Source organism: Ascaphus truei, unplaced genomic scaffold (genome assembly GCF_040206685.1).
Source record: "Ascaphus truei isolate aAscTru1 unplaced genomic scaffold, aAscTru1.hap1 HAP1_SCAFFOLD_2663, whole genome shotgun sequence".
NCBI lineage: Eukaryota > Metazoa > Chordata > Amphibia > Anura > Ascaphidae > Ascaphus > Ascaphus truei.
This window is the reverse complement of record NW_027455603.1, coordinates 4,643-30,559: the sequence shown is the minus strand read 5'-3', so window position 1 is coordinate 30,559 and position 25,917 is coordinate 4,643. Positions and strand designations below refer to the sequence as shown.

At 50.6% G+C, this 25,917-nt stretch overlaps 1 long non-coding RNA gene across 1 annotated transcript; it reads right to left on the bottom strand.

The window, feature by feature from the left end:
* Window positions 1-252: 252 nt before the first annotated feature.
* Window positions 253-18,526, bottom strand: LOC142481433 (uncharacterized). Its single transcript, XR_012795777.1, has 3 exons — window positions 18,409-18,526; window positions 2,362-2,463; window positions 253-397 (listed from the first exon to the last, which is right to left on the bottom strand). It is a non-coding gene; the product is annotated as an uncharacterized LOC142481433 (long non-coding RNA).
* Between the last annotated feature and the right edge of the window lie 7,391 nt (window positions 18,527-25,917).

Genomic DNA, 25,917 nt, shown 5'->3' with positions numbered 1-25,917 from the left:
AGGGTAAAAGGGAAAGAGGGTAAAAGGGAAAGAGGGTAAAAGGGAAAGAGGGTAAAAGGGAAAGAGGGTAAAAGGGAAAGAGGGTAAAAAGGAAAGAGGGTAAAAGGGAAAGAGGGTAAAAGGGAAAGAGGGGAAGAGGGGAAGAGAGGGAGGAGTTTGGGGCTGCACTCCTTAGCCGCGCGTATAGTGCCCGCGACGGGCGCCGCCCCTGAACAAATCAAATGCCCGAAAGCTCGCCCCGTCGCGGGCACTATACGCGCGGGCACTATACGCGCGGCCTTACCCAGCACAAACACGGCCTTCAGCACTGCGAACACTGCTCCATCCACGATGCGATTCTGAGAAGCTGCCAGTAGATGGCGGTCACACGACGAGCGGATCCCAACAGCTGGCTTACCTGTGAGAAGAGCGTCAGTACCACAGGTACATGTGCCGCCCCGGGCCCCGCCCCCACTCAGAGCCGCCCCGGGCCCCGCCTCCACTCAGAGCCGCCCCGGGCCCCGCCTCCACTCAGAGCCGCCCCGGGCCCCGCCTCCACTCAGAGCCGCCCCGGGCCCCGCCTCCACTCAGAGCCGCCCCGGGCCCCGCCTCCACTCAGAGCCGCCCGGGCCCCGCCTCCACTCAGAGCCGCCCCGGGCCCCGCCTCCACTCAGAGCCGCCCCGGGCCCCTCCCCCACTCAGAGCCGCCCCGGGCCCCGCCTCCACTCAGAGCCGCCCCGGGCCCCGCCTCCACTCAAAGCCGCCCCGGGCCCCGCCTCCACTCAGAGCCGCCCCGGGCTCCGCCTCCACTCAGAGCCGCCCCGGGCCCCGCCTCCACTCAGAGCCGCCCCGGGCCCCGCCTCCACTCAGAGCCGCCCCGGGCCCCGCCTCCACTCAGAGCCGCCCCGGGCCCCGCCTCCACTCAGAGCCGCCCCGGGCCCCGCCTCCACTCAGAGCCGCCCCGGGCCCCGCCTCCACTCAGAGCCGCCCCGGGCCCCGCCTCCACTCAGAGCCGCCCGGGCCCCGCCTCCACTCAGAGCCGCCCCGGGCCCCGCCTCCACTCAGAGCCGCCCCGGGCCCCTCCCCCACTCAGAGCCGCCCCGGGCCCCGCCTCCACTCAGAGCCGCCCCGGGCCCCGCCTCCACTCAAAGCCGCCCCGGGCCCCGCCTCCACTCAGAGCCGCCCCGGGCTCCGCCTCCACTCAGAGCCGCCCCGGGCCCCGCCTCCACTCAGAGCCGCCCCGGGCCCCGCCTCCACTCAGAGCCGCCCCGGGCCCCGCCTCCACTCAGAGCCGCCCCGGGCCCCGCCTCCACTCAGAGCCGCCCCGGGCCCCGCCTCCACTCAGAGCCGCCCCGGGCCCCGCCCCCACTCAGAGCCGCCCCGGGCCCCGCCCCCACTCAGAGCCGCCCCAGGCCCCTCCCCCACTCAGAGCCGCCCCGGGCCCCTCCCCCACTCAGAGCCGCCTCGGGCCCCTCCCCCACTCAGTGCCGTCCCGGGCCCCTCCTTCACTCAGTGCCCACCCTCCCCCACTCAGTGGTCCCCCTCCCGGGCCCCTCCTTCACTCAGTGCCCCCCTCCCCCCGGGCCCCTCCTTCACTCAGTACCCTGCCCCCCGGGCCCCTCCTTCACTCAGTGTCGCCCCCTCTTTCACTCATTTACCACCCCCCCCAGAGCCACTCCTTCACTCAGTTAGCCCCCCCCGGTTCCCTCCTTCACTCAGTGCCCCCCCAGCCCCTCCTTCACTCAGTGCCCCCCCAGCCCCTCCTTCACTCAGTTTCCCCCCCTCTTTCACTGAGTGCCCGCCCTCCCCCTCCTTCACTCAGTTCCCCCCGGCCCTCCTTCACTCAGTTCCCCCCCCCGGCCCCTCCTTCACTCAGTTCCCCCCCCCGGCCCCTCCTTCACTCAGTGCCCCCCCGGCCCCTCCTTCACTCAGTGCCCCCCCAGCCCCTCCTTCACTCAGTGCCCCCCCAGCCCCTCCTTCACTCAGTTTCCCCCCCTCTTTCACTGAGTGCCCGCCCTCCCCCTCCTTCACTCAGTTCCCCCCGGCCCTCCTTCACTCAGTTCCCCCCCCCGGCCCCTCCTTCACTCAGTGCCCCCCCGGCCCCTCCTTCACTCAGTGCCCCCCCAGCCCCTCCTTCACTCAGTGCCCCCCCAGCCCCTCCTTCACTCAGTTTCCCCCCCTCTTTCACTGAGTGCCCGCCCTCCACCTCCTTCACTCAGTGCCCCCCCAGCCCCTCCTTCACTCAGTGCCCCCCCAGCCCCTCCTTCACTCAGTGCCCCCCAAGCCCCTCCTTCACTCAGTGCCCCCCAAGCCCCTCCTTCACTCAGTGCCCCCCAAGCCCCTCCTTCACTCAGTGCCCTCCCCCTCGGTTCCCCTACTCACTGCCGTCTGGCTCACACGGGTTGAGCTGCGGCGTTTTGAAGAGATGCAGTAGAATACGACACGTGAGGCGAGCGCCCGGCTCAGAATCCTGCTCGCTGCACGCTGAAAGGGGTGGGAGAGAGCAACAGTGAGGCAAAGAAAGGTGCAGGTCGGGGTAGGATGCGCGCGCGCGGGGGGCGGGGTAGGGTGCGCGGGGGGCGGGGTAGGGTGCGCGGGGGGCGGGGCAGGGTGCGCGCGGGCGGGGCAGGGTGCGCACGCGGGGACGGTAGGGTGTGCGCGGGGGTGGGCATGGTGTGCGCGAGAGAGAGGGGGAGGGCAGGGTGTGCGTGGGGGGGAGGGCAGGGTGTGCGTGGGGGGGAGGGCAGGGTGTGTACGAGAGGGGGGAGAGCAGGGTGTGCGTGGGGGGGAGGGCAGGGTGTGCTTGGGGGGGAGGGCAGGGTGTGCGTGGGGGGGAGGGCAGGGTGTGCGCGAGAGGGGGGGAGAGCAGGGTGTGTGCGAGAGCGAGGGGAGGGCAGGGTGTGTGTGGGGGGGGGGCAGGGTGTGCGCGGGGGAGGGCAGGGTGTGCGCGAGAGGGGGGGAGAGCAGGGTGTGTGCGAGAGGGGGGGGGGAGGGCAGGGTGTGTGGGGGGGAGGGCAGGGTGTGTGCGAGAGAGGGGAGGGCAACGTGGGACTGCGGGGAAAAAGAGGCTATTACAAGAAATTATGTTGCATATGAAAATATCCAGGCTGGCATGGGACATTTGTTTGTGGCTGTTTCGCCGCTGGCCGTTTCGCCGCTGGCCGTGTCGCCGCTGGCCGCTTCCAATGTAAGTTTTAGTGGTTAGGGTGGTTGGATTTAATTTAAGGGGTTTCAGTTGTTAGGGTAGGGGGAGGGGCTTTCCCTAGCCTTAGTACGCACGCCGTCCTGGGGCGTGTCTAAGGGCGGGCAGTGACGACACTGAGCTGGTTCGCCCTCACGTGACTGCCCTATCGCGTGAGAAATCAGTTTTGACTGATTTCACACACAACGCGCGCCCCCTGCCGTCTCCGTGCGCACGCGCCCGCACGCTGTACAGATGCGATCACTGCCTTTAGGCAGTCTGATCGCTCGGCGTGCGCACGTGTCCGCGCTGCCTGTCCCTGTATGGACGCAGCCTAATTGTTTGTCAAAGTGTCGCCAAGTATTTTGAGCAAACTGAAGTGATTTGTCAGCTCTGGTGGAAATTCTTTGCCATTATTCTTGAGGTTATTGTTGATTTTTTTTAATCTTTTTAACCGGTTTTCTTTTTTCCATCTTTGCGTTCAGATGGAATTTGCAGCGAACCAATCCGTGGTCACTTCTTGTGTCACACCGGTTTAGGACAGCGCAGTCACAACCACGTGTTTGTTAGCGAGGATATAGTACATTTCATTATCTCATTAGGTCCGGTCCCTTTTCTATTTGTATTCTTCTTGAAGAATGAATTCATGATGAAGAACTTTTCCCAATCTGTCCCCACGTTCACCCGTTACCGTAACCATACTTACCAACCCATGCTTGCTTTTTCTGCAGGGCACCAATCTTTGCATTGAAATCTCCCATAATGCTCTTGGTGACAATTTCCTTTGTTGCTGGTTGATTTCAGTGTCTGCATGACTTGATGTTGGAGAGTACACTTGGGATTATTTGAAGCCTGTATCTCGGTCAGCTGAATGACAACTGTCTGCTCTTTCCGATGAACGGTCATTTTCCAGAATGTTTTTTGTCTCCGTCTCTTATTAATGATTAAGCCCACTCCACTGATTCTTCTAGTATCTGTACCTCTGTAATGGAATAGGTGTCCGCTTTTGACCTCATAGAGGCCTTCATCTTTTCTTCTAACTTCACAAAGGCAAATAATATTATCCCATTTAATCTTTTCAAGTGAGTCTTCTAGTTCTTGCCGTGCTGCTTCAGCGGAGAGGTCGGGCAGTGGTCGGTAGCCAGCGTGTGTTTAACCTCCGGGGAGTCTCCGTCTGTGCCTTCATGTCTTCGTGCTGTACGCTGTTGAGTCCATGGACAACCCAAACTCCGGAGACCAAGGGCCATTGCATTTGTGGTTTATTTCATAGTTAGGCTTTACTTGCCATGCCGGCCTCATGTGCATGTAGGCCAGTACTTTTCCCACTTTAGGCCCGTTTTATAGTTGGCGTGCGCGTGCCTGTGCGAACGCTCGTGCACGTGACGCACACTTTTTGTGTGTACGGGTCCGTGCTGCTGTGAGCGACAGGCTTTAAGCTCTGCGCCGGAGGGCAGCCGAAGAAGCTGTGCGCGGGCAGCCGAACAGGAGAGTGCAGGGGGCGGCCACGTGATGGTGAGTGTGCACGCACGGGGGCTTCGGAGGTACAGGGGAGGAGCACGCCCCAGCGCTGTGATGTCAAACGCCCCTCCTTCCGTAATCTGCCCTACAATAGCGCTGAGTTCCTGCTCTCCTCCGCTGGCAACCTGCTTCGCTGCGATCCTCTGCGAGTGAAAGGGTCGGCTGCCCCTATATCACTCATACTATGAGCTGCGATCCTCTGCAAGTGAAAGGGTCGGCTGCCCCTATATCACTCATACTGCTTCGCTGCGATCCTCTGCAAGTGAAAGGGTCGGCTGCCCCTATATCACTCATACTATGAGCTGCGATCCTCTGCAAGTGAAAGGGTCGGCAGCCCCTATATCACTCATACTGCTTCGCTGCGATCCTCTGCAAGTGAAAGGGTCGGCTGCCCCTATATCACTCATACAACATCGCTGCGATCCTCTGCGAGTGAAAGGGTCGGCTGCCCCTATATCACTCATACTATGAATGTACAGAAATAATAAATAAAAAAGTGAAAACTTTGAAAACTGAAAAAATTAAATAATAAATAATACTGTAGGTAGGAGTGTGGATGACACTGGGGACAGCAACCCAAAGAGCAGGGAGAATAAAAAGGCGAATGGGAGAAGGAAAAAAGAGAGGGGGAAAAAAAAGGGGGGGGAAGAGAGGGATCAAAAAGGTGGATGAATGCCCCCCCCCCAAAAGGATTGCCTTTGTGCACGTACGCTCTCCCAAGCTTGGCGTTTGGGGATACAAACAAAATTGACTTTGAAGCACGCTTGGCAGCAGTACACACACACACACACAGAGTTGGTGATGTCACCGCTCCAGGCAGCAGTGAGGACGCAGCCTAAATTTGCAAGTGCGAGCTGTTGAAATATGTAAGTATCTACACATATTAGTGTAACGGGTGTTCGTCTCTGGTCTGACCCACCCAATCTCACATTGGCCCCTGTGGTCTATCCAGCCCCCGTTACATGCTCGTGTCTGGTGGTGCACCTGTAGGCAACAGGACACCCGAGTCTCCTGCATGATGGTATTCGGGGATGTCAATCCGGACAGGTATCTGAGGTAGTGTGTGCGAGTCCTACTTACATCACGTGCAGCGCCTCCACCTCATCAGGATCTATGCGTATGCAGGTAGATGGTCCTGATGAGGAACTCCTTCTGGGTGGTGAGGGCCCCAGAAGAGTAATTGCAGACTCACACCATGGGGTTCTCGTTGAACAAGCCATATTTATTGTGCGTGGTGATAAGGGCCAGCTGCCCCTCACAGTCCTTGTCTCAGCCGCACATTGTTCCGTGATTCCCTTTAAAAGGTACGCCCTCCCAGTGGAGTGGGATTCCCTCTCCCCGCAGGGAGATCACCCTTGTGCCAGGTCCCTGGACACATTTGGCCTTCTCTGGCTGTAGATAGATTGATGCCACTAGTTACTGCACTAGTGGGCACCTTGAACTTGCTGCTTCACCTTGTAACATCAACCCGCAGCAACCACCCGCACTAACTTTAGGCAGTGCAGTGCCTTATATACCTCAGGAAGCAGGCACATCTCTGATGTCACTAACTAGGGACTCAGAGCATGTAGCCACTCCCATCCATACATAGGGCACCTCCTCAGGGTATGAGGGCAAACCTCCATGATTACTGCTGGCATTCCTGTAACTTACCAGGTTTTACTGCCAGCAGGAGAGATGACTGTAGACATTGTTATGCATGGCTACACACTCCCCCTGGTGAATCCCCACCGTCCCGGCTGGGACCTAAATTTGATGTACCTTTCTTCAGGAAACACTGCAAAAGGAACACACAATCAAAAGTCATAACAATGCTTTTCATAATTAGTTATAACACAGCGCTCACTGACCAGCAGGGGCGCTCAAGATTTCTTTGCACAGACTTCATTGGCTTTCTCCCTAATAATAGTGACGAGGATCTGGCTTTTTCACCTCTCTGCCCGCCATATCGGTCACTGTTACACTATACTCCCTGGGCAAGCCACGTTCCCCTCTATACACCACCTTATGCATATAGATGCTACGCCCAATACTCCAGACTCGCATCAACTGGGATATACGTTCCTCTGCTCTGGGGCCCTCAATGGCACCCTCCCTTGGTAACCATGTAGTACTCAACATCCTCCCTGAGCCACCCATCCTGGCGGTCCTCTATCTCCTGCATGAGGGGTTCGGGAACATATGGGTAATCTAGCCCATGGGTACGTTTATATTTAGCTATAATGGCCCGTTCTGCTCGGCAGGCCCTTGTCAGGCCCTTGTCAGCTTAGCGTTGCCCGCTCTCCCCGGCAACACCCATGACAGGCGTTCCTCGGGATCCACCCGATCATCCAACCCATCCGGACCCAGGGGTTCTATTAATCCGCGTCCAATTCTATAACACCTCTCTTGAATCTCCCTTAGGTGATCCTCCTCCGTAAACTCCCCTTTAGCCCACCAATGATCTACCACCCCATCCCGATCTATGATGAGCCGGGTCCTATCCATCCAGGGCACATATCCCTCAAATAAGGGAGCCCACCATCGGGTTTCCCTAATTTCCTCTAGCGATTCCTCCTCTAGATCTCCCTCTTCTAGTACAACCCCGGAAGATATACCCGAAGTACACTCGGACGGTGCTTGATTGTCCGAACCCTTTTTCTGGCTCCCAATAGTAACGCTCACATTACTGGGACAGTCACTGGATACCGACACCTGCCGTGTAATCCTCGCTCCTCCCACTGACCCATCATCAGAGGTCCCATAGTCCAGGCTCCCAGTCCGTTCATCAGAGGTTACCCGGGAATCCCCTGACATCCCTAAACTAGAAGATGACCCAAAAGTGAAAGTGAATGGGGCTGGGACTTTAACTAGGGCCTGGGGTCTAGCTAGGACTGGGGTTTGGGGATAGGGCCGCACCGTCAGTATCCGCGGGGCTAGGACCCGCTCTTCTCCGCCACCTGGTCCGGTCTCCGTCTCTCCGGTCTCACGACTCCTCGATCGCTGTGTCGATCGCCCGCTCTTCTTGGACTTGGGCGTCCGACCTCCACTGCTCGAGCGCCGGGGCACGATCATCTCCCTCGCAGCTCCACCGGAAGTGATGTTCGGACACGCACGTGTTCCGCCGCCATCTTGGGTTGGGTCCCCAACCGGGACCTCTTCCTCCACCACGATATCCGGCAACGCCTTTTTCCGTTGTGGCGCCGCCTGAGCCTGGCTCTTTCCTTCCTCTGCCACCTTGGGAGCCTGGGACAAGCATGGACTCTGCTTACCACTCCAGGGCGTTGGAGTGGACATGCCGCCATCGGATCCGCTGGTCACCACGGCCGTGGAACTTCGCCGCGGTATGGGCGACACTCGGCTCCGTTCTTCGCCGACACCGGTAAGTGGCACTCTTTTTACTGTACTGCTGCTGTGGTACGCTGGCGGTCGAGTAGTAACGGCAATAATGCTGAGGGACTAGTCGCCCGAGGACTCCAATTTTGCATATGGCCGGGGCATTCCACCTGGTGATTTGCGGCACGGCCCCCTCTTATCACCGTGTCGGTGACCGGTTTTCTCGGTCGGCTCTGTTTTGATGACCGGAGCTCGTCCCTGTTCACCGGGACTCGTAGCCTCCCTCCAGAGCGCACCAGGAAGTTCCGCAGCCAGCAGAGCGGCATCTTCCGCCGCCTCTACTGCCTGAATCGGCACAAATGTTGGCATGGGCCATAAATATTGTAGGCCACACTGGGCGCATCGTGCGGTAGAGCTTACCGCTCCGCCCGGCAGTCGACACTGCAGGGATAGGCATGCTACTGTCTCTACGCCCTCTACTCGGAGGATCAGGAAGCCTCCTGGAGCCGAGTAGGGAAGAGTGGTTATCAACGGCCCTTGTTCTTGTTTGCAAGCCATAGTCACTAATGGAGGTGCTCACACTAGTGGTCTGTACGGCTTGCTGGTTCCTCGCAACTGAAGGGCATGGGCTGGGTCGCCAACCCTTCCTCCAGCTTTCTCCATCCACATCCGCCAAGACAGGAAACCACTCCCCCTGGTTAAAACTTGGGGGATGTCCCGTAGACTTGTAGGCTGGCCCAGCACAGGGGCAGAACTAGTCACAGTCCATGTGGGCGCGGCTCCAGCTTTCGCGCCATACCCCCCAACAGGACGGGGTCTCTCCGTTGGCGCCACTCCTGGTCAACTTTCTGCAAATTGAGCATTTGCAATATTCTCTGCAACTGGCCCATGCGGTTTCCCAGGAAAGCGGGAACCGCCATCTTGGATTGCACTGTCAATCGGATTCATCATTGAGGTAGCGTTCGTTTGTTTGTATGTTGAATGACAAGTAAGTCCATTACGTGCCTCCCATAAGCAGGCCATACACGGCACCACCACTGTTTTCACGCCATTCCACAGCAGGCTCACAAAAGTCTCTTCTGTAGCTGGCTCCTCTTCCTCACACATCATAACATATTCGTTCTCTCCTTCGGCCTCCGTCAGCCATATTTGAGCTTCCGCACTGCGCGGATTCTCCATTCTGTCGGGCGCCATTCGAATACTGTGTCTTGAATTATTGTACATGGAGCTCCACTCTGGGGGGGGGGGGGGGGGCAGCTGCCACACCGGTACAATAAACATGCCTTGTGCACCACCCTGTGTACCTAATGTAGGTCTGACTCGTGTTGCCCTACCTCAGGCTAGGCTCACACTTGCTGTGTCTGCTGTATCTCCTTCCTCCCAGTCTGTGCTCCCTGCGTCGAGTGGTCTGGAATGGACTAGAGTACTCTGGTTCGTCCATGCAATACTTTAGAGTCTACCTGCTGTTGGTCAGTCTAGAGCAGACCCTCTCCAGGATTCCTGCTCTAAGTTACCAGTTTATCCCTTTAGGCGTCATAACACTAGCACTACCTCAAGGTTTCGATGACAGCTATAGCCCGGCTCCAGACCTAAGAATCCCAGGGCGTCTGTGTGTTCCGCGTCTCCCGCAGCCTCCCTTGACTACCCCATGCTCCTTCCCACACAGCACAAAGTGGCCGCAGACACTCTCCCTGTTTCCCAGTGTGCCTAGCAAAAGCCTGTCCTGTTGACAAGTATCTCAGCAGCGCCTCAAACTGTAACGGGTGTTCGTCTCTGGTCTGACCCACCCAATCTCACATTGGTCCCTGTGGTCTATCCAGCCCCCGTTACATGCTCGTGTCTGGTTGTGCACCTGTAGGCAACAGGACTCCTGAGTCTCCCGCATGATGGTATTCGGGGATGTCAATCCGGACAGGTATCTGAGGTAGTGTGTGCGAGTCCTACTTACATCACGTGCAGTGCCTCCACCTCATCAGGATCTATGCGTATGCAGGTAGATGGTCCTGATGAGGAACTCCTTCTGGGTGGTGAGGGCCCCAGGAGAGTAATTGCAGACTCACACCATGGGGTTCTTGGTAAACAAGCCATATTTATTGTGCGTGGTGATAAGGGCCAGCTGCCCCTCACAGTCCTTGTCTCAGCCGCACATTGTTCTATGATTCCCTTTAAAAGGTACGCCCTCCCAGTGGAGTGGGATTCCCTCTCCCCGCAGGGAGATCACCCCTGTGCCAGGTCCCTGGACACAGTTGGCCTTCTCTGGCTGTAGATAGATTGATGCCACTAGTTACTGCACTAGTGGGCACCTTTAACTGGCTGCTTCACCTTGTAACATCAACCCGCAGCAACCACCCGCACTAACTTTAGGCAGTGTAGCCTTATATACCTCAGGAAGCAGGCACATCTCTGATGTCACTAACTAGGGACTCAGAGCATGTAGCCACTCCCATCCATACATAGGGCACCTCACCAGGGTATGAGGGCAAACCTCCATGATTACTGCTGGCATTCCTGTAACTTACCAGGTTTTACTGCCAGCAGGAGAGATGACTGTAGACATTGTTATGCATGGCTACATTAGTATTTACATTGTATACCGTTTAATAAAGGTTTTTTTATTTTTCATGTGATTTTGATGGCATCAGGCAGGGGGGGCCCGAGCATAAAAAGTTTGCTCACCCCTGGACTATATAGGATAGTTACCGGCATTGAGCAGGGATGGGATGGTGGTATATATATAGGTATATATAGGTGTATAAAGGATAGTTAAAAGTGAAAAAAGTGAAAAGCAGCCCAAGATTCTAAGTGGCCCGGTTTTAAGTGGCATGGTCGAGTTTAACAGGGAGTTCAACAGGAGGGAAACAAGGGGAGTGCAGAACACCTACGGACCCTCAATCCTGGCTGAGACTACGCTGGAAAGGTGGACATTTTCTATCCCAGACCCACATCTCAGTACTAAACTACGGCTGCCATGATGCTGCTACTATTTATATGTGCTCTGACCTCGCTTCTTTTCAAAATGCACATTTCTTTCTACCAGCCACATGTCTCCAACTCTATTCATATATCTCCAACTTCTTTACCCCTCAATAAAAAACACCCACACAAATCCTCTATTCACACCCTCTATCTACTCCTTCCTGCTGCTGGGGATCTCCCCTAAGCCTGAAGCCAGACATACACACCTGATCTCACCTACGCCTCCCTGCCATCTCTTCTCACCCACAGCTCCCTGCCATCTCTTCTCACCCACGCCTCCCTGCCATCTCTTCTCACCCACGCCTCCCTGCCATCTCTTCTCACCCACGCCTCCCTGCCATCTCTTCTCACCTACGCCTCCCTGCCATCTCTTCTCACCCACAGCTCCCTGCCATCTCTTCTCACCCACGCCTCCCTGCCATCTCTTCTCACCCACGCTTCCCTGCCATCTCTTCTCACCCACGCCTCCCTGCCATCTCTTCTCACCCACGGCTCCCTGCCATCTCTTCTCACCCACGGCTCCCTGCCATCTCTTCCCCTGTAAAGTGTTAACCTTTTCATTTAACACTGACCAACCTTAAAACTTGCCGCACAAATCAAGCATCCCAGTAGCCGGCCCTCATGGCTACTGTCCCAGTCACTTATACCACCCATTGTGGCCAAGCACACCCATCTACAGCACCTATTCCCTCACCTGCTGTCTCTGTAAGTTTCCCCTCAAACCTCTTAGATTGCAAGCTCTTCGGGGCAGGGATTTCCTTTCCCATTGTCTGATTTTTGCTGCACTTATTGTATTTTTAAAATTCCCTGTACTGTATTCTTTGTGAAGTGCTGAGTACACTTTTGGCGCTATATAAATAAAGACATACAATACGTTACCGGCTTTGAGCAGGGATGGGATGGTGGTATATATAGGTGTATATAGGATAGTTCCCGGCATTGAGCAGGGATGGGATGGTGGTGTATATATAGGTATATATAGGTGTATATAAGATAGTTACCGGCATGGAGCAGGGATGGGATGGTGGTATATATAGGTGTATATAGGATAGTTACCGGCATTGAGCAGGGATGGGATGGTGGTGTATATATAGGTGTATATAGGATTACCGGCATTGAGCAGGGATGGGATGGTGGTATATATAGGTGTATATAGACTTACTGGCATTGAGCAGGGATGGGATGGTGGTATATATAGGTGTATATAGGATAGTTACCGGCATTGAGCAGGGATGGGATGGTGGTATATATAGGTGTATATAGGTTACCGGCATTGAGCAGGAATGGGATGGTGGTATATATAGGTGTATATAGGATAGTTACCGGCATTGAGCAGGGATGGGATGGTGGTATATATAGGTGTATATAGGATAGTTACTGGCATTGAGCAGGGATGGGATGGTGGTATATATAGGTATATATAGGTGTATATAGGATAGTTACTGGCATTGAGCAGGGATGGGATGGTGGTATATATAGGTGTATATAGGATAGTTACCGGCATTGAGCAGGGATGGGATGGTGGTATATATAGGTATATATAGGATAGTTACTGGCATTGAGCAGGGATGGGATGGTGGTATATATAGGTATATATAGGTATATATAGGTGTATATAGGATAGTTACTGGCATTGAGCAGGAATGGGATGGTGGTATATATAGGTGTATATAGGATAGTTACCGGCATTGAGCAGGGATGGTGGTATATATAGGTGTATATAGGATAGTTACCGGCATTGAGCAGGGATGGGATGGTGGTATATATAGGTGTATATAGGATTACTGGCATTGAGCAGGGATGGGATGGTGGTATATATAGGTGTATATAGGATAGTTACTGGCATTGAGCAGGAATGGGATGGTGGTATATATAGGTGTATATAGGATAGTTACCGGCACTGAGCAGGGATGGGATGGTGGTATATATAGGTGTATATAGGATAGTTACCGGCATTGAGCAGGGATGGGATGGTGGTATATATAGGTGTATATAGGATTACTGGCATTGAGCAGGGATGGGATGGTGGTATATATAGTTGTATATAGGATAGTTGCCGGCATTGAGCAGGGATGGCATGGTGGTATATATAGGTGTATATAGGATAGTTACCGGCATTGAGCAGGGATGGGATGGTGGTATATATAGGTGTATATAGGATAGTTACTGGCATTGAGCAGGGATGGGATGGTGGTATATATAGGTATATATAGTTGTATATAGGATAGTTACCGGCATTGAGCAGGGATGGAATGGTGGTATATATATAGGTGTATATAGGATAGTTACCGGCATTGAGCAGGGATGGGATGGTGGTATATATAGGTGTATATAGGATAGTTACTGGCATTGAGCAGGGATGGGATGGTGGTATATATAGGTATATATAGGTGTATATAGGATAGTTACCGGCATTGAGCAGGGATGGGATGGTGGTATATATAGGTGTATATAGGATAGTTCCCGGCATTAAGCAGGGATGGGATGGTGGTGTATATATAGGTATATATAGGTGTATATAAGATAGTTACCGGCATGGAGCAGGGATGGGATGGTGGTATATATAGGTGTATATAGGATAGTTACCGGCATTGAGCAGGGATGGTGGTGTATATATAGGTGTATATAGGATTACCGGCATTGAGCAGGGATGGGATGGTGGTATATATAGGTGTATATAGACTTACTGGCATTGAGCAGGGATGGGATGGTGGTATATATAGGTGTATATAGGATAGTTACCGGCATTGAGCAGGGATGGGATGGTGGTATATATAGGTGTATATAGGTTACCGGCATTGAGCAGGGATGGGATGGTGGTATATATAGGTGTATATAGGATAGTTACCGGCATTGAGCAGGGATGGGATGGTGGTATATATAGGTGTATATAGGTTACCGGCATTGAGCAGGAATGGGATGGTGGTATATATAGGTGTATATAGGATAGTTACCGGCATTGAGCAGGGATGGGATGGTGGTATATATAGGTGTATATAGGATAGTTACTGGCATTGAGCAGGGATGGGATGGTGGTATATATAGGTATATATAGGTATATAGGATAGTTACTGGCATTGAGCAGGGATGGGATGGTGGTATATATAGGTGTATATAGGATAGTTACCGGCATTGAGCAGGGATGGGATGGTGGTATATATAGGTATATATAGGATAGTTACTGGCATTGAGCAGGGATGGGATGGTGGTATATATAGGTATATATAGGTATATATAGGTGTATATAGGATAGTTACTGGCATTGAGCAGGAATGGGATGGTGGTATATATAGGTGTATATAGGATAGTTACCGGCACTGAGCAGGGATGGAATGGTGGTATATATAGGTGTATATAGGATAGTTACCGGCATTGAGCAGGGATGGGATGGTGGTATATATAGGTGTATATAGGATTACTGGCATTGAGCAGGGATGGGATGGTGGTATATATAGTTGTATATAGGATAGTTACCGGCATTGAGCAGGGATGGCATGGTGGTATATATAGGTGTATATAGGATAGTTACCGGCATTGAGCAGGGATGGGATGGTGGTATATATAGGTGTATATAGGATAGTTACTGGCATTGAGCAGGGATGGGATGGTGGTATATATAGGTATATATAGTTGTATATAGGATAGTTACCGGCATTGAGCAGGGATGGAATGGTGGTATATATATAGGTGTATATAGGATAGTTACCGGCATTGAGCAGGGATGGGATGGTGGTATATATAGGTGTATATAGGATAGTTACTGGCATTGAGCAGGGATGGGATGGTGGTATATATAGGTATATATAGGTGTATATAGGATAGTTACCGGCATTGAGCAGGGATGGGATGGTGGTATATATAAGTGTATATAGGATAGTTACTGGCATTGAGCAGGGATGGGATGGTGGTATACATAGGTGTATATAGGATAGTTACCGGCATTGAGCAGGGATGGGATGGTGGTATACATAGGTGTATATAGGATAGTTACCGGCATTGAGCAGGGATGGGATGGTGGTATATATAGGTGTATATAGGATAGTTACCGGCATTGAGCAGGGATGGGATGGTGGTATATATAGGTGTATATAGGATAGTTACCGGCATTGAGCAGGGATGGGATGGTGGTATATATAGGTGTATATAGGATAGTTACCGGCATTGAGCAGGGATGGGATGGTGGTATATATAGGTGTATATAGGATAGTTACCGGCATTGAGCAGGGATGGGATGGTGGTATATATAGGTGTTTATAGGATAGTTACCGGCATTGAGCAGGGATGGGATGGTGGTATATATAGGTGTATATAGGATAGTTACCGGCATTGAGCAGGGATGGTGGTATATATAGGTGTATATAGGATAGTTACCGGCATTGAGCAGGGATGGGATGGTGGTATATATAGGTGTATATAGGATAGTTACCGGCATTGAGCAGGGATGGGATGGTGGTATATATAGGTGTATATATAGGTGTATATAGGATAGTTACCGGCATTGAGCAGGGATGGGATGGTGGTATATATAGGTGTATATAGGATAGTTACCGGCATTGAGCAGGGATGGGATGGTGGTATATATAGGTGTATATAGGATAGTTACCGGCATTGAGCAGGGATGGGATGGTGGTATATATAGGTGTTTATAGGATAGTTACCGGCATTGAGCAGGGATGGGATGGTGGTATATATAGGTGTATATAGGATAGTTACCGGCATTGAGCAGGGATGGTGGTATATATAGGTGTATATAGGATAGTTACCGGCATTGAGCAGGGATGGTGGTATATATAGGTGTATATAGGATAGTTACCGGCATTGAGCAGGGATGGTGGTATATATAGGTGTATATAGGATAGTTACCGGCATTGAGCAGGGATGGGATGGTGGTGTATATATAGGTGTATTTAGGATAGTTACCGGCATTGAGCAGGGATGGGATGGTGGTATATATATAGGTGTATATATAGGTGTATATAGGATAGTTACCGGCATTGAGCAGGGATGGGATGGTGGTATATATAGGTGTATATATAGGTGTATATAGGATAGTTACCGGCATTGAGCAGGGATGGGATGGTGGTATATATAGGTGTATATATAGGTGTATATAGGATAGTTACCGGCATTGAGCAGGGATGGGATGGTGGTATATATAGGTGTATATATAGGTGTATATAGGATAGTTACCGGCATTGAGCAGGGATGGGATGGTGGTATATATAGGTGTATATAGGATAGTTACCGGCATTGAGCAGGGATGGGATGGTGGTATATATAGGTGTATATAGGATAGTTACCGGCATTGAGCAGGGATGGTGGTGTATATATAGGTGTATATAGGATAGTTACCGGCATTGAGCAGGGATGGGATGGTGGTATATATAGGAGTATATATAGGTGTATATAGGATAGTTACCGGCATTGAGCAGGGGTGGGATGGTGGTATATATAGGTGTATATATAGGTGTATATAGGATAGTTACCGGCATTGAGCAGGGATGGGATGGTGGTATATATAAGTGTATATATAATATATATAGGGGTATATAGGATAGTTACCGGCATTGAGCAGGGATGGGATGGTGGTATATATAGGTGTATATAGGATAGTTACCGGCATTGAGCAGGGATGGGATGGTGGTATATATAGGTGTATATAGGATAGTTACCGGCATTGAGCAGGGATGGGATGGTGGTATATATAGGTGTATATAGGATAGTTACCGGCATTGAGCAGGGATGGTGGTATATATAGGTGTATATAGGATAGTTACCGGCATTGAGCAGGAATGGGATGGTGGTATATATAGGTGTATATATAGGATAGTTACCGGCATTGAGCAGGGATGGGATGGTGGTATATATAGGTGTGTATATAGGTGTATATAGGATAGTTACCGGCATTGAGCAGGGATGGGATGGTGGTATATATAGGTGTATATAGGATAGTTACCGGCATTAAGCAGGGATGGGATGGTGGTATATATAGGTGTATATAGGATAGTTACCGGCATTGAGCAGGGATGGGATGGTGGTATATATAGGTGTATATAGGATAGTTACCGGCATTGAGCAGGGATGGTGGTATATATAGGTGTATATAGGATAGTTACCGGCATTGAGCAGGGATGGTGGTATATATAGGTGTATATAGGATAGTTACCGGCATTGAGCAGGGATGGGATGGTGGTGTATATATAGGTGTATATAGGATAGTTACCGGCATTGAGCAGGGATGGGATGGTGGTATATATAGGTGTATATATAGGTGTATATAGGATAGTTACCGGCATTGAGCAGGGATGGGATGGTGGTATATATAAGTGTATATATAATATATATAGGGGTATATAGGATAGTTACCGGCATTGAGCAGGGATGGGATGGTGGTATATATAGGTGTATATAGGATAGTTACCGGCATTGAGCAGGGATGGGATGGTGGTATATATAGGTGTATATAGGATAGTTACCGGCATTGAGCAGGGATGGGATGGTGGTATATATAGGTGTATATAGGATAGTTACCGGCATTGAGCAGGGATGGTGGTATATATAGGTGTATATAGTATAGTTACCGGCATTGAGCAGGGATGGTGGTATATATAGGTGTATATAGGATAGTTACCGGCATTGAGCAGGGATGGGATGGTGGTGTATATATAGGTGTATATAGGATAGTTACCGGCATTGAGCAAAGATGGGATGGTGGTATATATATAGGTGTATATATAGGTGTATATAGGATAGTTACCGGCATTGAGCAGGGATGGGATGGTGGTATATATAGGTGTATATATAGGTGTATATGGGATAGTTACCGGCATTGAGCAGGGATGGAATGGTGGTATATATAGGTGTATATATAGGTGTATATAGGATAGTTACCGGCATTTAGCAGGGATGGGATGGTGGTATATATAGGTGTGTATATAGGTGTATATAGGATAGTTACCGGCATTGAGCAGGGATGGGATGGTGGTATATATAGGTGTATATATAGGTGTATATAGGATAGTTACCGGCATTAAGCAGGGATGGGATGGTGGTATATATAGGTGTATATAGGATAGTTACCGGCATTGAGCAGGGATGGTGGTGTATATATAGTGTATATAGGATAGTTACCGGCATTGAGCAGGGATGGGATGGTGGTATATATAGGTGTATATATAGGTGTATATAGGATAGTTACCGGCATTGAGCAGGGATGGGATGGTGGTATATATAGGTGTATATAGGATAGTTACCGGCATTGAGCAGGGATGGGATGGTGGTATATATAGGTGTATATAGGATAGTTACCGGCATTGAGCAGGGATGGGATGGTGGTATATATAGGTGTATATATAATATATATAGGGGTATATAGGATAGTTACCGGCATTGAGCAGGGATGGGATGGTGGTATATATAGGTGTATATAGGATAGTTACCGGCATTGAGCAGGGATGGGATGGCTGCACAGCGGATCAGATCTTCCAGTAACAGACACTGACGAGCAACGAGAATCGCAACAAAGGTAGCAAGGGAATCATGGAAAGAGAGATCACTGACCTGGGGGGGGGATGAGAGAGAGAGGTCACTGACCTGGGGGGGGGGGGTCACTAACCTGGGGAGGGGGTCACTAACCTGGGGAGGGGGAGAGGGAGGGGGTCACTGACATGGGGAGGGGGAGAGGGAGGGGGTCACTAACCTGGGGAGGGGGGGAGGGGGTCACTAACCTGGGGAGGGGGGGAGGGGGTCACTAACCTGGGGAGGGGGGGAGGGGGTCACTAACCTGGGGAGGGGGGGGAGGGGGTCACTAACCTGGGGAGGGGGGGAGGGGGTCACTAACCTGAGGAGGGGGAGAGGGAGGGGGTCACTGACATGGGGAGAGGGAGGGGGTCACTGACATGGGGAGGGGGGAGAGGGAGGGGGTCACTAACCTTTGTCACTAACCTGGGGAGGGGGGGAGGGGGTCACTAACCTGGGGAGGGGGGGAGGGGGTCACTAACCTGGGGAGGGGGGGAGGGGGTCACTAACCTGGGGAGGGGGAGAGGGAGGGGGTCACTGACATGGGGAGAGGGAGGGGGTCACTGACATGGGGAGGGGGGAGAGGGAGGGGGTCACTGTCACGGTAGCTTATGACAAGATATAATGAACACCAAATATCTGGGTTGAACTGAACAAGGCTTAGATATAATAAAATATAATTTATTCCTTAAAAAAGGTGAACACAGCAATATAGTACAATTAACAGACAAGAAGGTAACACTTACTTAGGGTTGGGGGATGGAGAAGTATCAGCTAGCAATTCTCCAGCAATCCGGTGACATTCAAGATGGTATCAGAAGAAGAACTAAAAACTGTAGGGTTGACACAGTTTATATACCTGTGCAACCCTATTCTTAACATTGAATACAGACTATTGGTGAACAATTATCTGTATCCAATCCCTAACGTGGAGACACAGATTAACCCATGCCCCCCAGCTAGTTAGCCCATGTGTACTGGGACTCTGAGGGTCTTATTTCTGTAGCCCCATAATTAAATCAGGGCAACGACCAGACTACCAAATAAAGTATCTGATAGGATCTTCATTGTTTGTAGGTGTAGACATAACACTTACAAACCACTCCAGTTTGATGATTCTCCGCCCTCAGGTAACAATTAGAGTGGCAGAGTCTGTTGATTAATACTTAGGCTCAATCATCCGGCTGCCCTTCCTGACCTATTTAGCATATTAGATGGAGTCTGCATTTTTCAGAGCAGATCCAAAATACCATCCATATACTCTTTAATTTCTACACATATTAATAAGTCCATTCTGGTGGGCTCAGTGGGTCGAAATTTGCCAGTTTTTAATGCCTACAGTGACTCCACATATTGGCCAAATATCAACTCTCTGTGACCTCCAGAACTGGAGATACAGAAATGCACTTTAAAACATTAAAATACAGGATTATAATGAAACATGGCGACAGGGGAACATACAGTTTCCTGACATGACAAGGTGTAAGCCACATTCCTGGACCGCAGTCCAGTTAACCCCTTGCCTCCCTGGTGAGGTCAGGGGGTGGCCATATGGGGTGCAACCTCTTTAATACCGGGCCAAACCCCTCTCCCTCTACACCTCCCCTTCTTAATGGGTGACCTGTGGCCCACTGGCCCTAACGGGGAGTGGGGCACTGCTGGCACCCATAATGAACTCAGTCTCAGAGGGATAGTCCTGACGTGAAAGTCCATCAGCATTGCTGTTTTCACTACCCTTTTTGTGCTGAATAGTAAATTCAAACTCTTGCAAGGCCAAGCTCCACCTTAGCAACTTAGCATTCTCCCCTGATGCCCTCTGCAGCCAACTCAGGGGTTGTGGTCTGTGAGGACCATGAAAGCCCTTCCATACACATAGGGCTGGAGTTTTTTGAGTGCCCACACAATGGCCAAGCACTCTTTCTCAATGGTGGCATAGGCTACCTCTCTGGGGAGTAGTTTTCGGCTGAGGTACACCACAGGGTGCTCTCTGCCGTCGTCCCCAACTTGGCTCAACACAGCCCCAATGCCATAGTCCGAGGCATCAGTCTGTATAAGGAAATGTTTGGTATAGTCCGGGGCAGCCAGTATGGGGGCCCCAGCAAGCGCAGTTTTCAGTGCATGGAAAGCAGTTTCACAGGCAGGAGTCCAGGTGATAAGCACAGGCAGTTGCTTCTTAGTCAAATCAGTCAGGGATTTGGCCAGGGCGCTGTACTGTGGGACAATCTTCCTATAGTACCCTGCGGTGCCCAAAAATGCCATGACCTGTGTCTTGGTTTTTGGAACAGGCCACTGAACTATGGCTTCTACCTTGGCTGGCTCTGGTTTGTGGTGCCCTCCACCCACCCTGTGCCCTAAGTACAGGACCTCTGCCATCCCTACCATACACTTAGTGGGTTTCAAGGTAAGCCCAGCCTCCCTGATCCTATCCAGCACCGCAGCTACATGTCCTAAGTGGGAGTCCCAGGAATTACTAAAGACAGCAATGTCATCTAAGTAAGCCCTGGCATAGCTCTGCATCCCTTCCAGTAACCTATTGACCAGGCATTGGAAGGTAGCCGGGGCATTCTTCATCCCAAATGGCATCACCAAAAACTCATAGAGGCCACTTGGAGCGATGAATGCTGACTTCTCCCTAGCCTCCAGGGTCATTGGGATTTGCCAATAGCCTTTGCTTAAATCCATAGTGGTCAGATACCTTGCCCCCGCGAGTTCATCTAGTAACTCATCCATGCAGGGCATGGGGTAGGCATCTGACACTGTCCCAGCGTTGAGCAAGCGGTAGTCCACACAAAACCGGGTGGTCTTGTCCTTCTTAGGGACTAGAACTACCGGGCTTGCCCAAGGACTTTGGGACGGAGTAATTACCCATAGGGTCAGCATCTCCTATCTCCCTTTCCATACTGGTCTTGACCTCTGCTGACACTCTATAAGCGTGCTTATGCAGAGGCTGCAGGTCCCCTGTGTGCACTGGGTGTTTTGTGAGATATGTGGTCCCTGGCATGTCAGTGAAGAGGGCCCTATACTTAGCTAGCATGTCCCTGGCTTCTACCTGCTGCCTAGCACTCAACTGTGCCCCTATCTCTACCTGCTCCACAGTGTTTCCCTGCCTAGCCTCCCCTAGGAGATCAGGCAGAGCATTGCTCGCCGGATCCTCCAGCAGTGGGCTACAAATGGCCATCTCTGCTCCCATACTCGGTGCTCTCTATTCTTTCAGCATATTGACGTGATATGTCTTATGCCTCTCAGGCTCTACCTGTACAACATAGTTGTACTCATTCACCTTTCGGATAACCGGGTACGGTACCGACCAGGCAGCCATCAACTTGTTCCCCCGAGTGGGTTTGAGAACAAGCACCTGCTGTCCTGAGATGAATTCCCTGCTACGGGCATTCCGGTCATATCATTGCTTCTGCTTGGTCTGAGCGGCCCTGAGGTGATCCTGGGCCACCCCCATGAGCATCTCTAACCGGTCTCTGAGATCTACTACATACTGGATCACTGAAGCATCAGTAGCAGTAGCCTCCCCCTCCCATCCCTCACGGAAGAGGTCCAGAGGTCCACGTACCCTAAGGCTATATAGTAGCTCGAAGGGGGAGAAGCCTGTAGATTCCTGCGGTACCTCTCGGTAGGCAAACAGCAAGTGCTGCAGGTGAATCTCCCAGTCCTTCCCCTCCGCCTCTACAAAGGTCCGAAGCATCTGCTTCAGGGTAACGTTAGACTTCTCACATAATCCGTTTGTCTGGGGATGGTAAGGGGTAGTGCGCCGGTGCTGTACACCGCAGGCATCCCAGAGACAATGTAACAGTTCACTCATGAACTGCGACCCCTGAAAGGTTAGGATCGCACTAGGGAAACCAACCCATGCAAAAATGTTCAGCAACGCTGCTGCCACTGTGTTGGCACTTATGGTGCCCAGCGCTACCGCGTCAGGGTACCGGGTGGCACAATCCACCACCGTGAGGATGTAGCGCTTCCCTGACCTGCTAGGAATCATAAGGGGTCCTACAAGATCCATCGCTACTTTCTGGAAGGGTTCCCCTATTATCGGTAGGGGTTTCAGGGGTGCTTTCACACGGTCGCCCGCCTTACCCACTCGTTGGCAGGCATCACAAGAGCGGCAGAAAGTGCCCACATCTCGAGATGCCCCTGGCCAGTGGTAACGCTGTAATAACCGGGCTCGCGTCCTGGTGACCCCCTGATGTCCCGCTAACGGAATAGAGTGAGCTACCCGTAACAATTGCTGTCGGTACCCCTGGGGCACTACTAGCTGTCGCTTACCGGTCAATCCCTCCTCTATCCCTGAGTTCCCGTCTTCTCTATACAGGAGTCCCTTATACCATAGGCAGTGCTCAGTGCCTTCCCCTGCCTGAGATTCGGACGCCCGAAGTCTCACACCGGCCAGGGTAGGGTCTGTCTTCACTGCCTCCCTAAACTGGGCTCCTAATTCTGGCCACCCCCAGTCATGTCATTGTCTGGAGAATGGGGAAGTGTGAGGGGAAACAGTAAGTCAGTCTGTGGTTGCAACTGATCCTGGCTTACCTCCCCGGGCTCCTCTGCGCCCTCCGCTAACGTTGGTCCCAAAGGCTGGGGGACTGGCGCCGCCGCCATTGCCGCTGTCTGGCTCTGGGTAACCGCCGTCACTGCAGCGGGCTGGGGCACACGGTCATAGGTGCAGGTCATCGGACCCAGATCGTTGCCAAGAAGAACATCGGCATCCAAACCGGGTAAAACCCCCACCTGCCGCACACCCTGGCCCTCCCCCCAATCCAAAAAGATGCGGGCCAGTTGCAGGAAACGTGGCTCTCCGTCGGCCACAGTGATCTGTATCCCAGTGCCTGGGAGTAATTCCTCTGGCCGGACCATATCAGGTCGGACCAGGGTCACTGCAGCTCCTGAATCCAAAGTTCCCAGCAGAAAAGGAGACTGCGCTCGTCTGTTCTCTCCTGGATATCTCTGTTTATCCACCTCTCCCCCGCAGCTCCCAAATCCTCCGGCGATCACCCGGGCCAACAGTCAGAAATACAATAAAGTTGGAGCGCAGAGAGAAAAGGGTGGTGTTAGACAAAATCACTTTAATGGGTAAAATAACATTTAAAACTTACAATTAGTAAAGCTGCATCGCCCATGGGGTTCCCAAGCCTGTCCTCACTAACACTGCCTCCCTCGGCAGTGTCCTACTGCGAGTCGCTGCCCTGCTACGAGTCGCTGCCCTGCTACAACCCGGAAGTAGAAGTCCAATACAGGGCTCTCTCGCGAGATCACTACTCAGGAAGTGCTAGCTCTGGCTGGATAATAGAAATGAACCCCCGATAGGCTATAGGTACCACTCTCCAAGACCGAGTGTGTACCCTATATTCTATGCAACCCCTCAACGCGTTTCGCGCGATCTTGCGCTTCGTCAGGAGGTAGTATACATCTCAGGGGGCTGCCTTATGTAGGCCACCACTCCCCTAATCATGCTAAATCTCATACACTTGTGCATACTTGTTACAATGAATAATTAATGATCCTGTGATTAGACAAATACTCTCAACATGACATACATAACAACAAATCACTATTATCTTATACATTCGATTTAAAACCTTTTCCCCTAAAATTTACTTTCAAATTACTGTAAATGTTCCTTAAAATACTCCCTAACTTGTACATAGATCCTTAGATCATTCACCTGCTAGTCAGCATGTTGGAATTGCCTACTCTAATAAAACTTAATCTAGTTATAGATCACTAAACATGTTTTATATTACAGTTTATATATAAAATATCTTTATTCTCTTTCACCTATTTAAAAATTAATTAAAAAGTACCAACTAGAATTTTAAAAAACTGTTCAAATTAAAAACCATTATTTTTCTTGTTATAAAATTAGTGTCCATATAGCTATCTCAGGAAGGGATTTAACTCTATCATATCATTCAGACCATCAGGCATTTTACTTTTGAGTGTGTATATCCAAAATTGTTCGCGTTGGAGTAACTTTAAATCTCTATTCCCTTTTCTAATGTCTTTTTGGACTATCTCTAAACCTCTAAACCTTAGACCTTCAGGTAACCCATTGTGGTAATGTAAGAAATGTAGGGACAGATTGTGTACTTTTTTGCCATGTTCCACATTGCGTTTGGCGTTTCTAATACCGTTCACATGTTCGCCAATTCGCACTTTTAGTGGTCTTATAGTTTTCCCAACGTAACATTTATTACATGGACATGTGATAATGTACACTATAAAATTTGTTTGACATGTAATAAAATCTTTAATTTTATATTCTGACCCTGTTTGTTGATTCACAAAGACCTTATCAGTGGACATGTATGGGCACATTACACATTTCCCACATTTGAAATTACCCAAAGGCTTCGTCAAAAAGTGTGTTTGCTTTGAAACTTTAGATCCCTTTAAAAAACTAGGGGCCAAAATATTTTTTAAATTTTGTGCCTTCCTAAAAATAACCTTTGGTTTATCCTTAAGTTTTTTGCCTAGAATGGGATCCATTTTTAACACCTCCCAATGTTTGTTCACCAAGTGTCTAATTTTGGATTCCTGTTTACAAAAGTCTGTTATAAACATAGGTGTTGTGTCATTACTATCGGATCTCACTTTTCTTTGTGGTGCTAGTAGTGTGTTTCTGGGTCTATTTTCACTTTTGATAAAGGATTTCTGTATTAGATCTTTATCATAACCTTTCTCTATAAAGCGCTGTCTTAAAATGTTAGATTGTTCATTGAAATCCTTAGGTTCTGAACAATTTCGTTTCACCCGCAAAAATTGCCCATATGGTATATTATTGAGCCAATTTACAGAGTGATTGCTACTAAAGTCTAGATAAGAGTTAGCATCCACCTTCTTAAAAAAGTTTTGGTAACTATACGGTTGCCTACAGCTTTTAGATTAAGGTCCAGAAAATTGATTTCTACAGAATTAGTATCTCCACTTAGAACAATATTTCTATCATTTTTATTTAAGAATGCAATGAATTTATCTAGTAAATCTTTCGTTCCAGACCAGATAATTAGAATATCGTCTATATACCTGCTGTAATAAACCAGATATTGACGAAACTCATTATTAATCCACACAAAATCTTCTTCCCATTTGCCCATGAATAGCCCCGCATAGTTTGGGGCAAAGCGGGTACCCATAGCTGTTCCATTTACTTGGATAAAATATTCACCCTCAAACAGGAAATAGTTATGTTGTAGAATGAACATGATGCTATCTACAATAAACTCCTGTTGTATGCTCGATAGCGTGTTATCGTTATACAAGAAATGCGACACCGCCCTGGTCCCCGAACCATGTTCAATGCATGTATATAAAGAACTTACATCTAATGTTGCCCAAATAAAATGCTCCTCCCACTGGATCTTGTCCATTTCATTTAGGACTGCCCTACTGTCTTTAATGTAGGATGGAAGGGCCATAGTAAT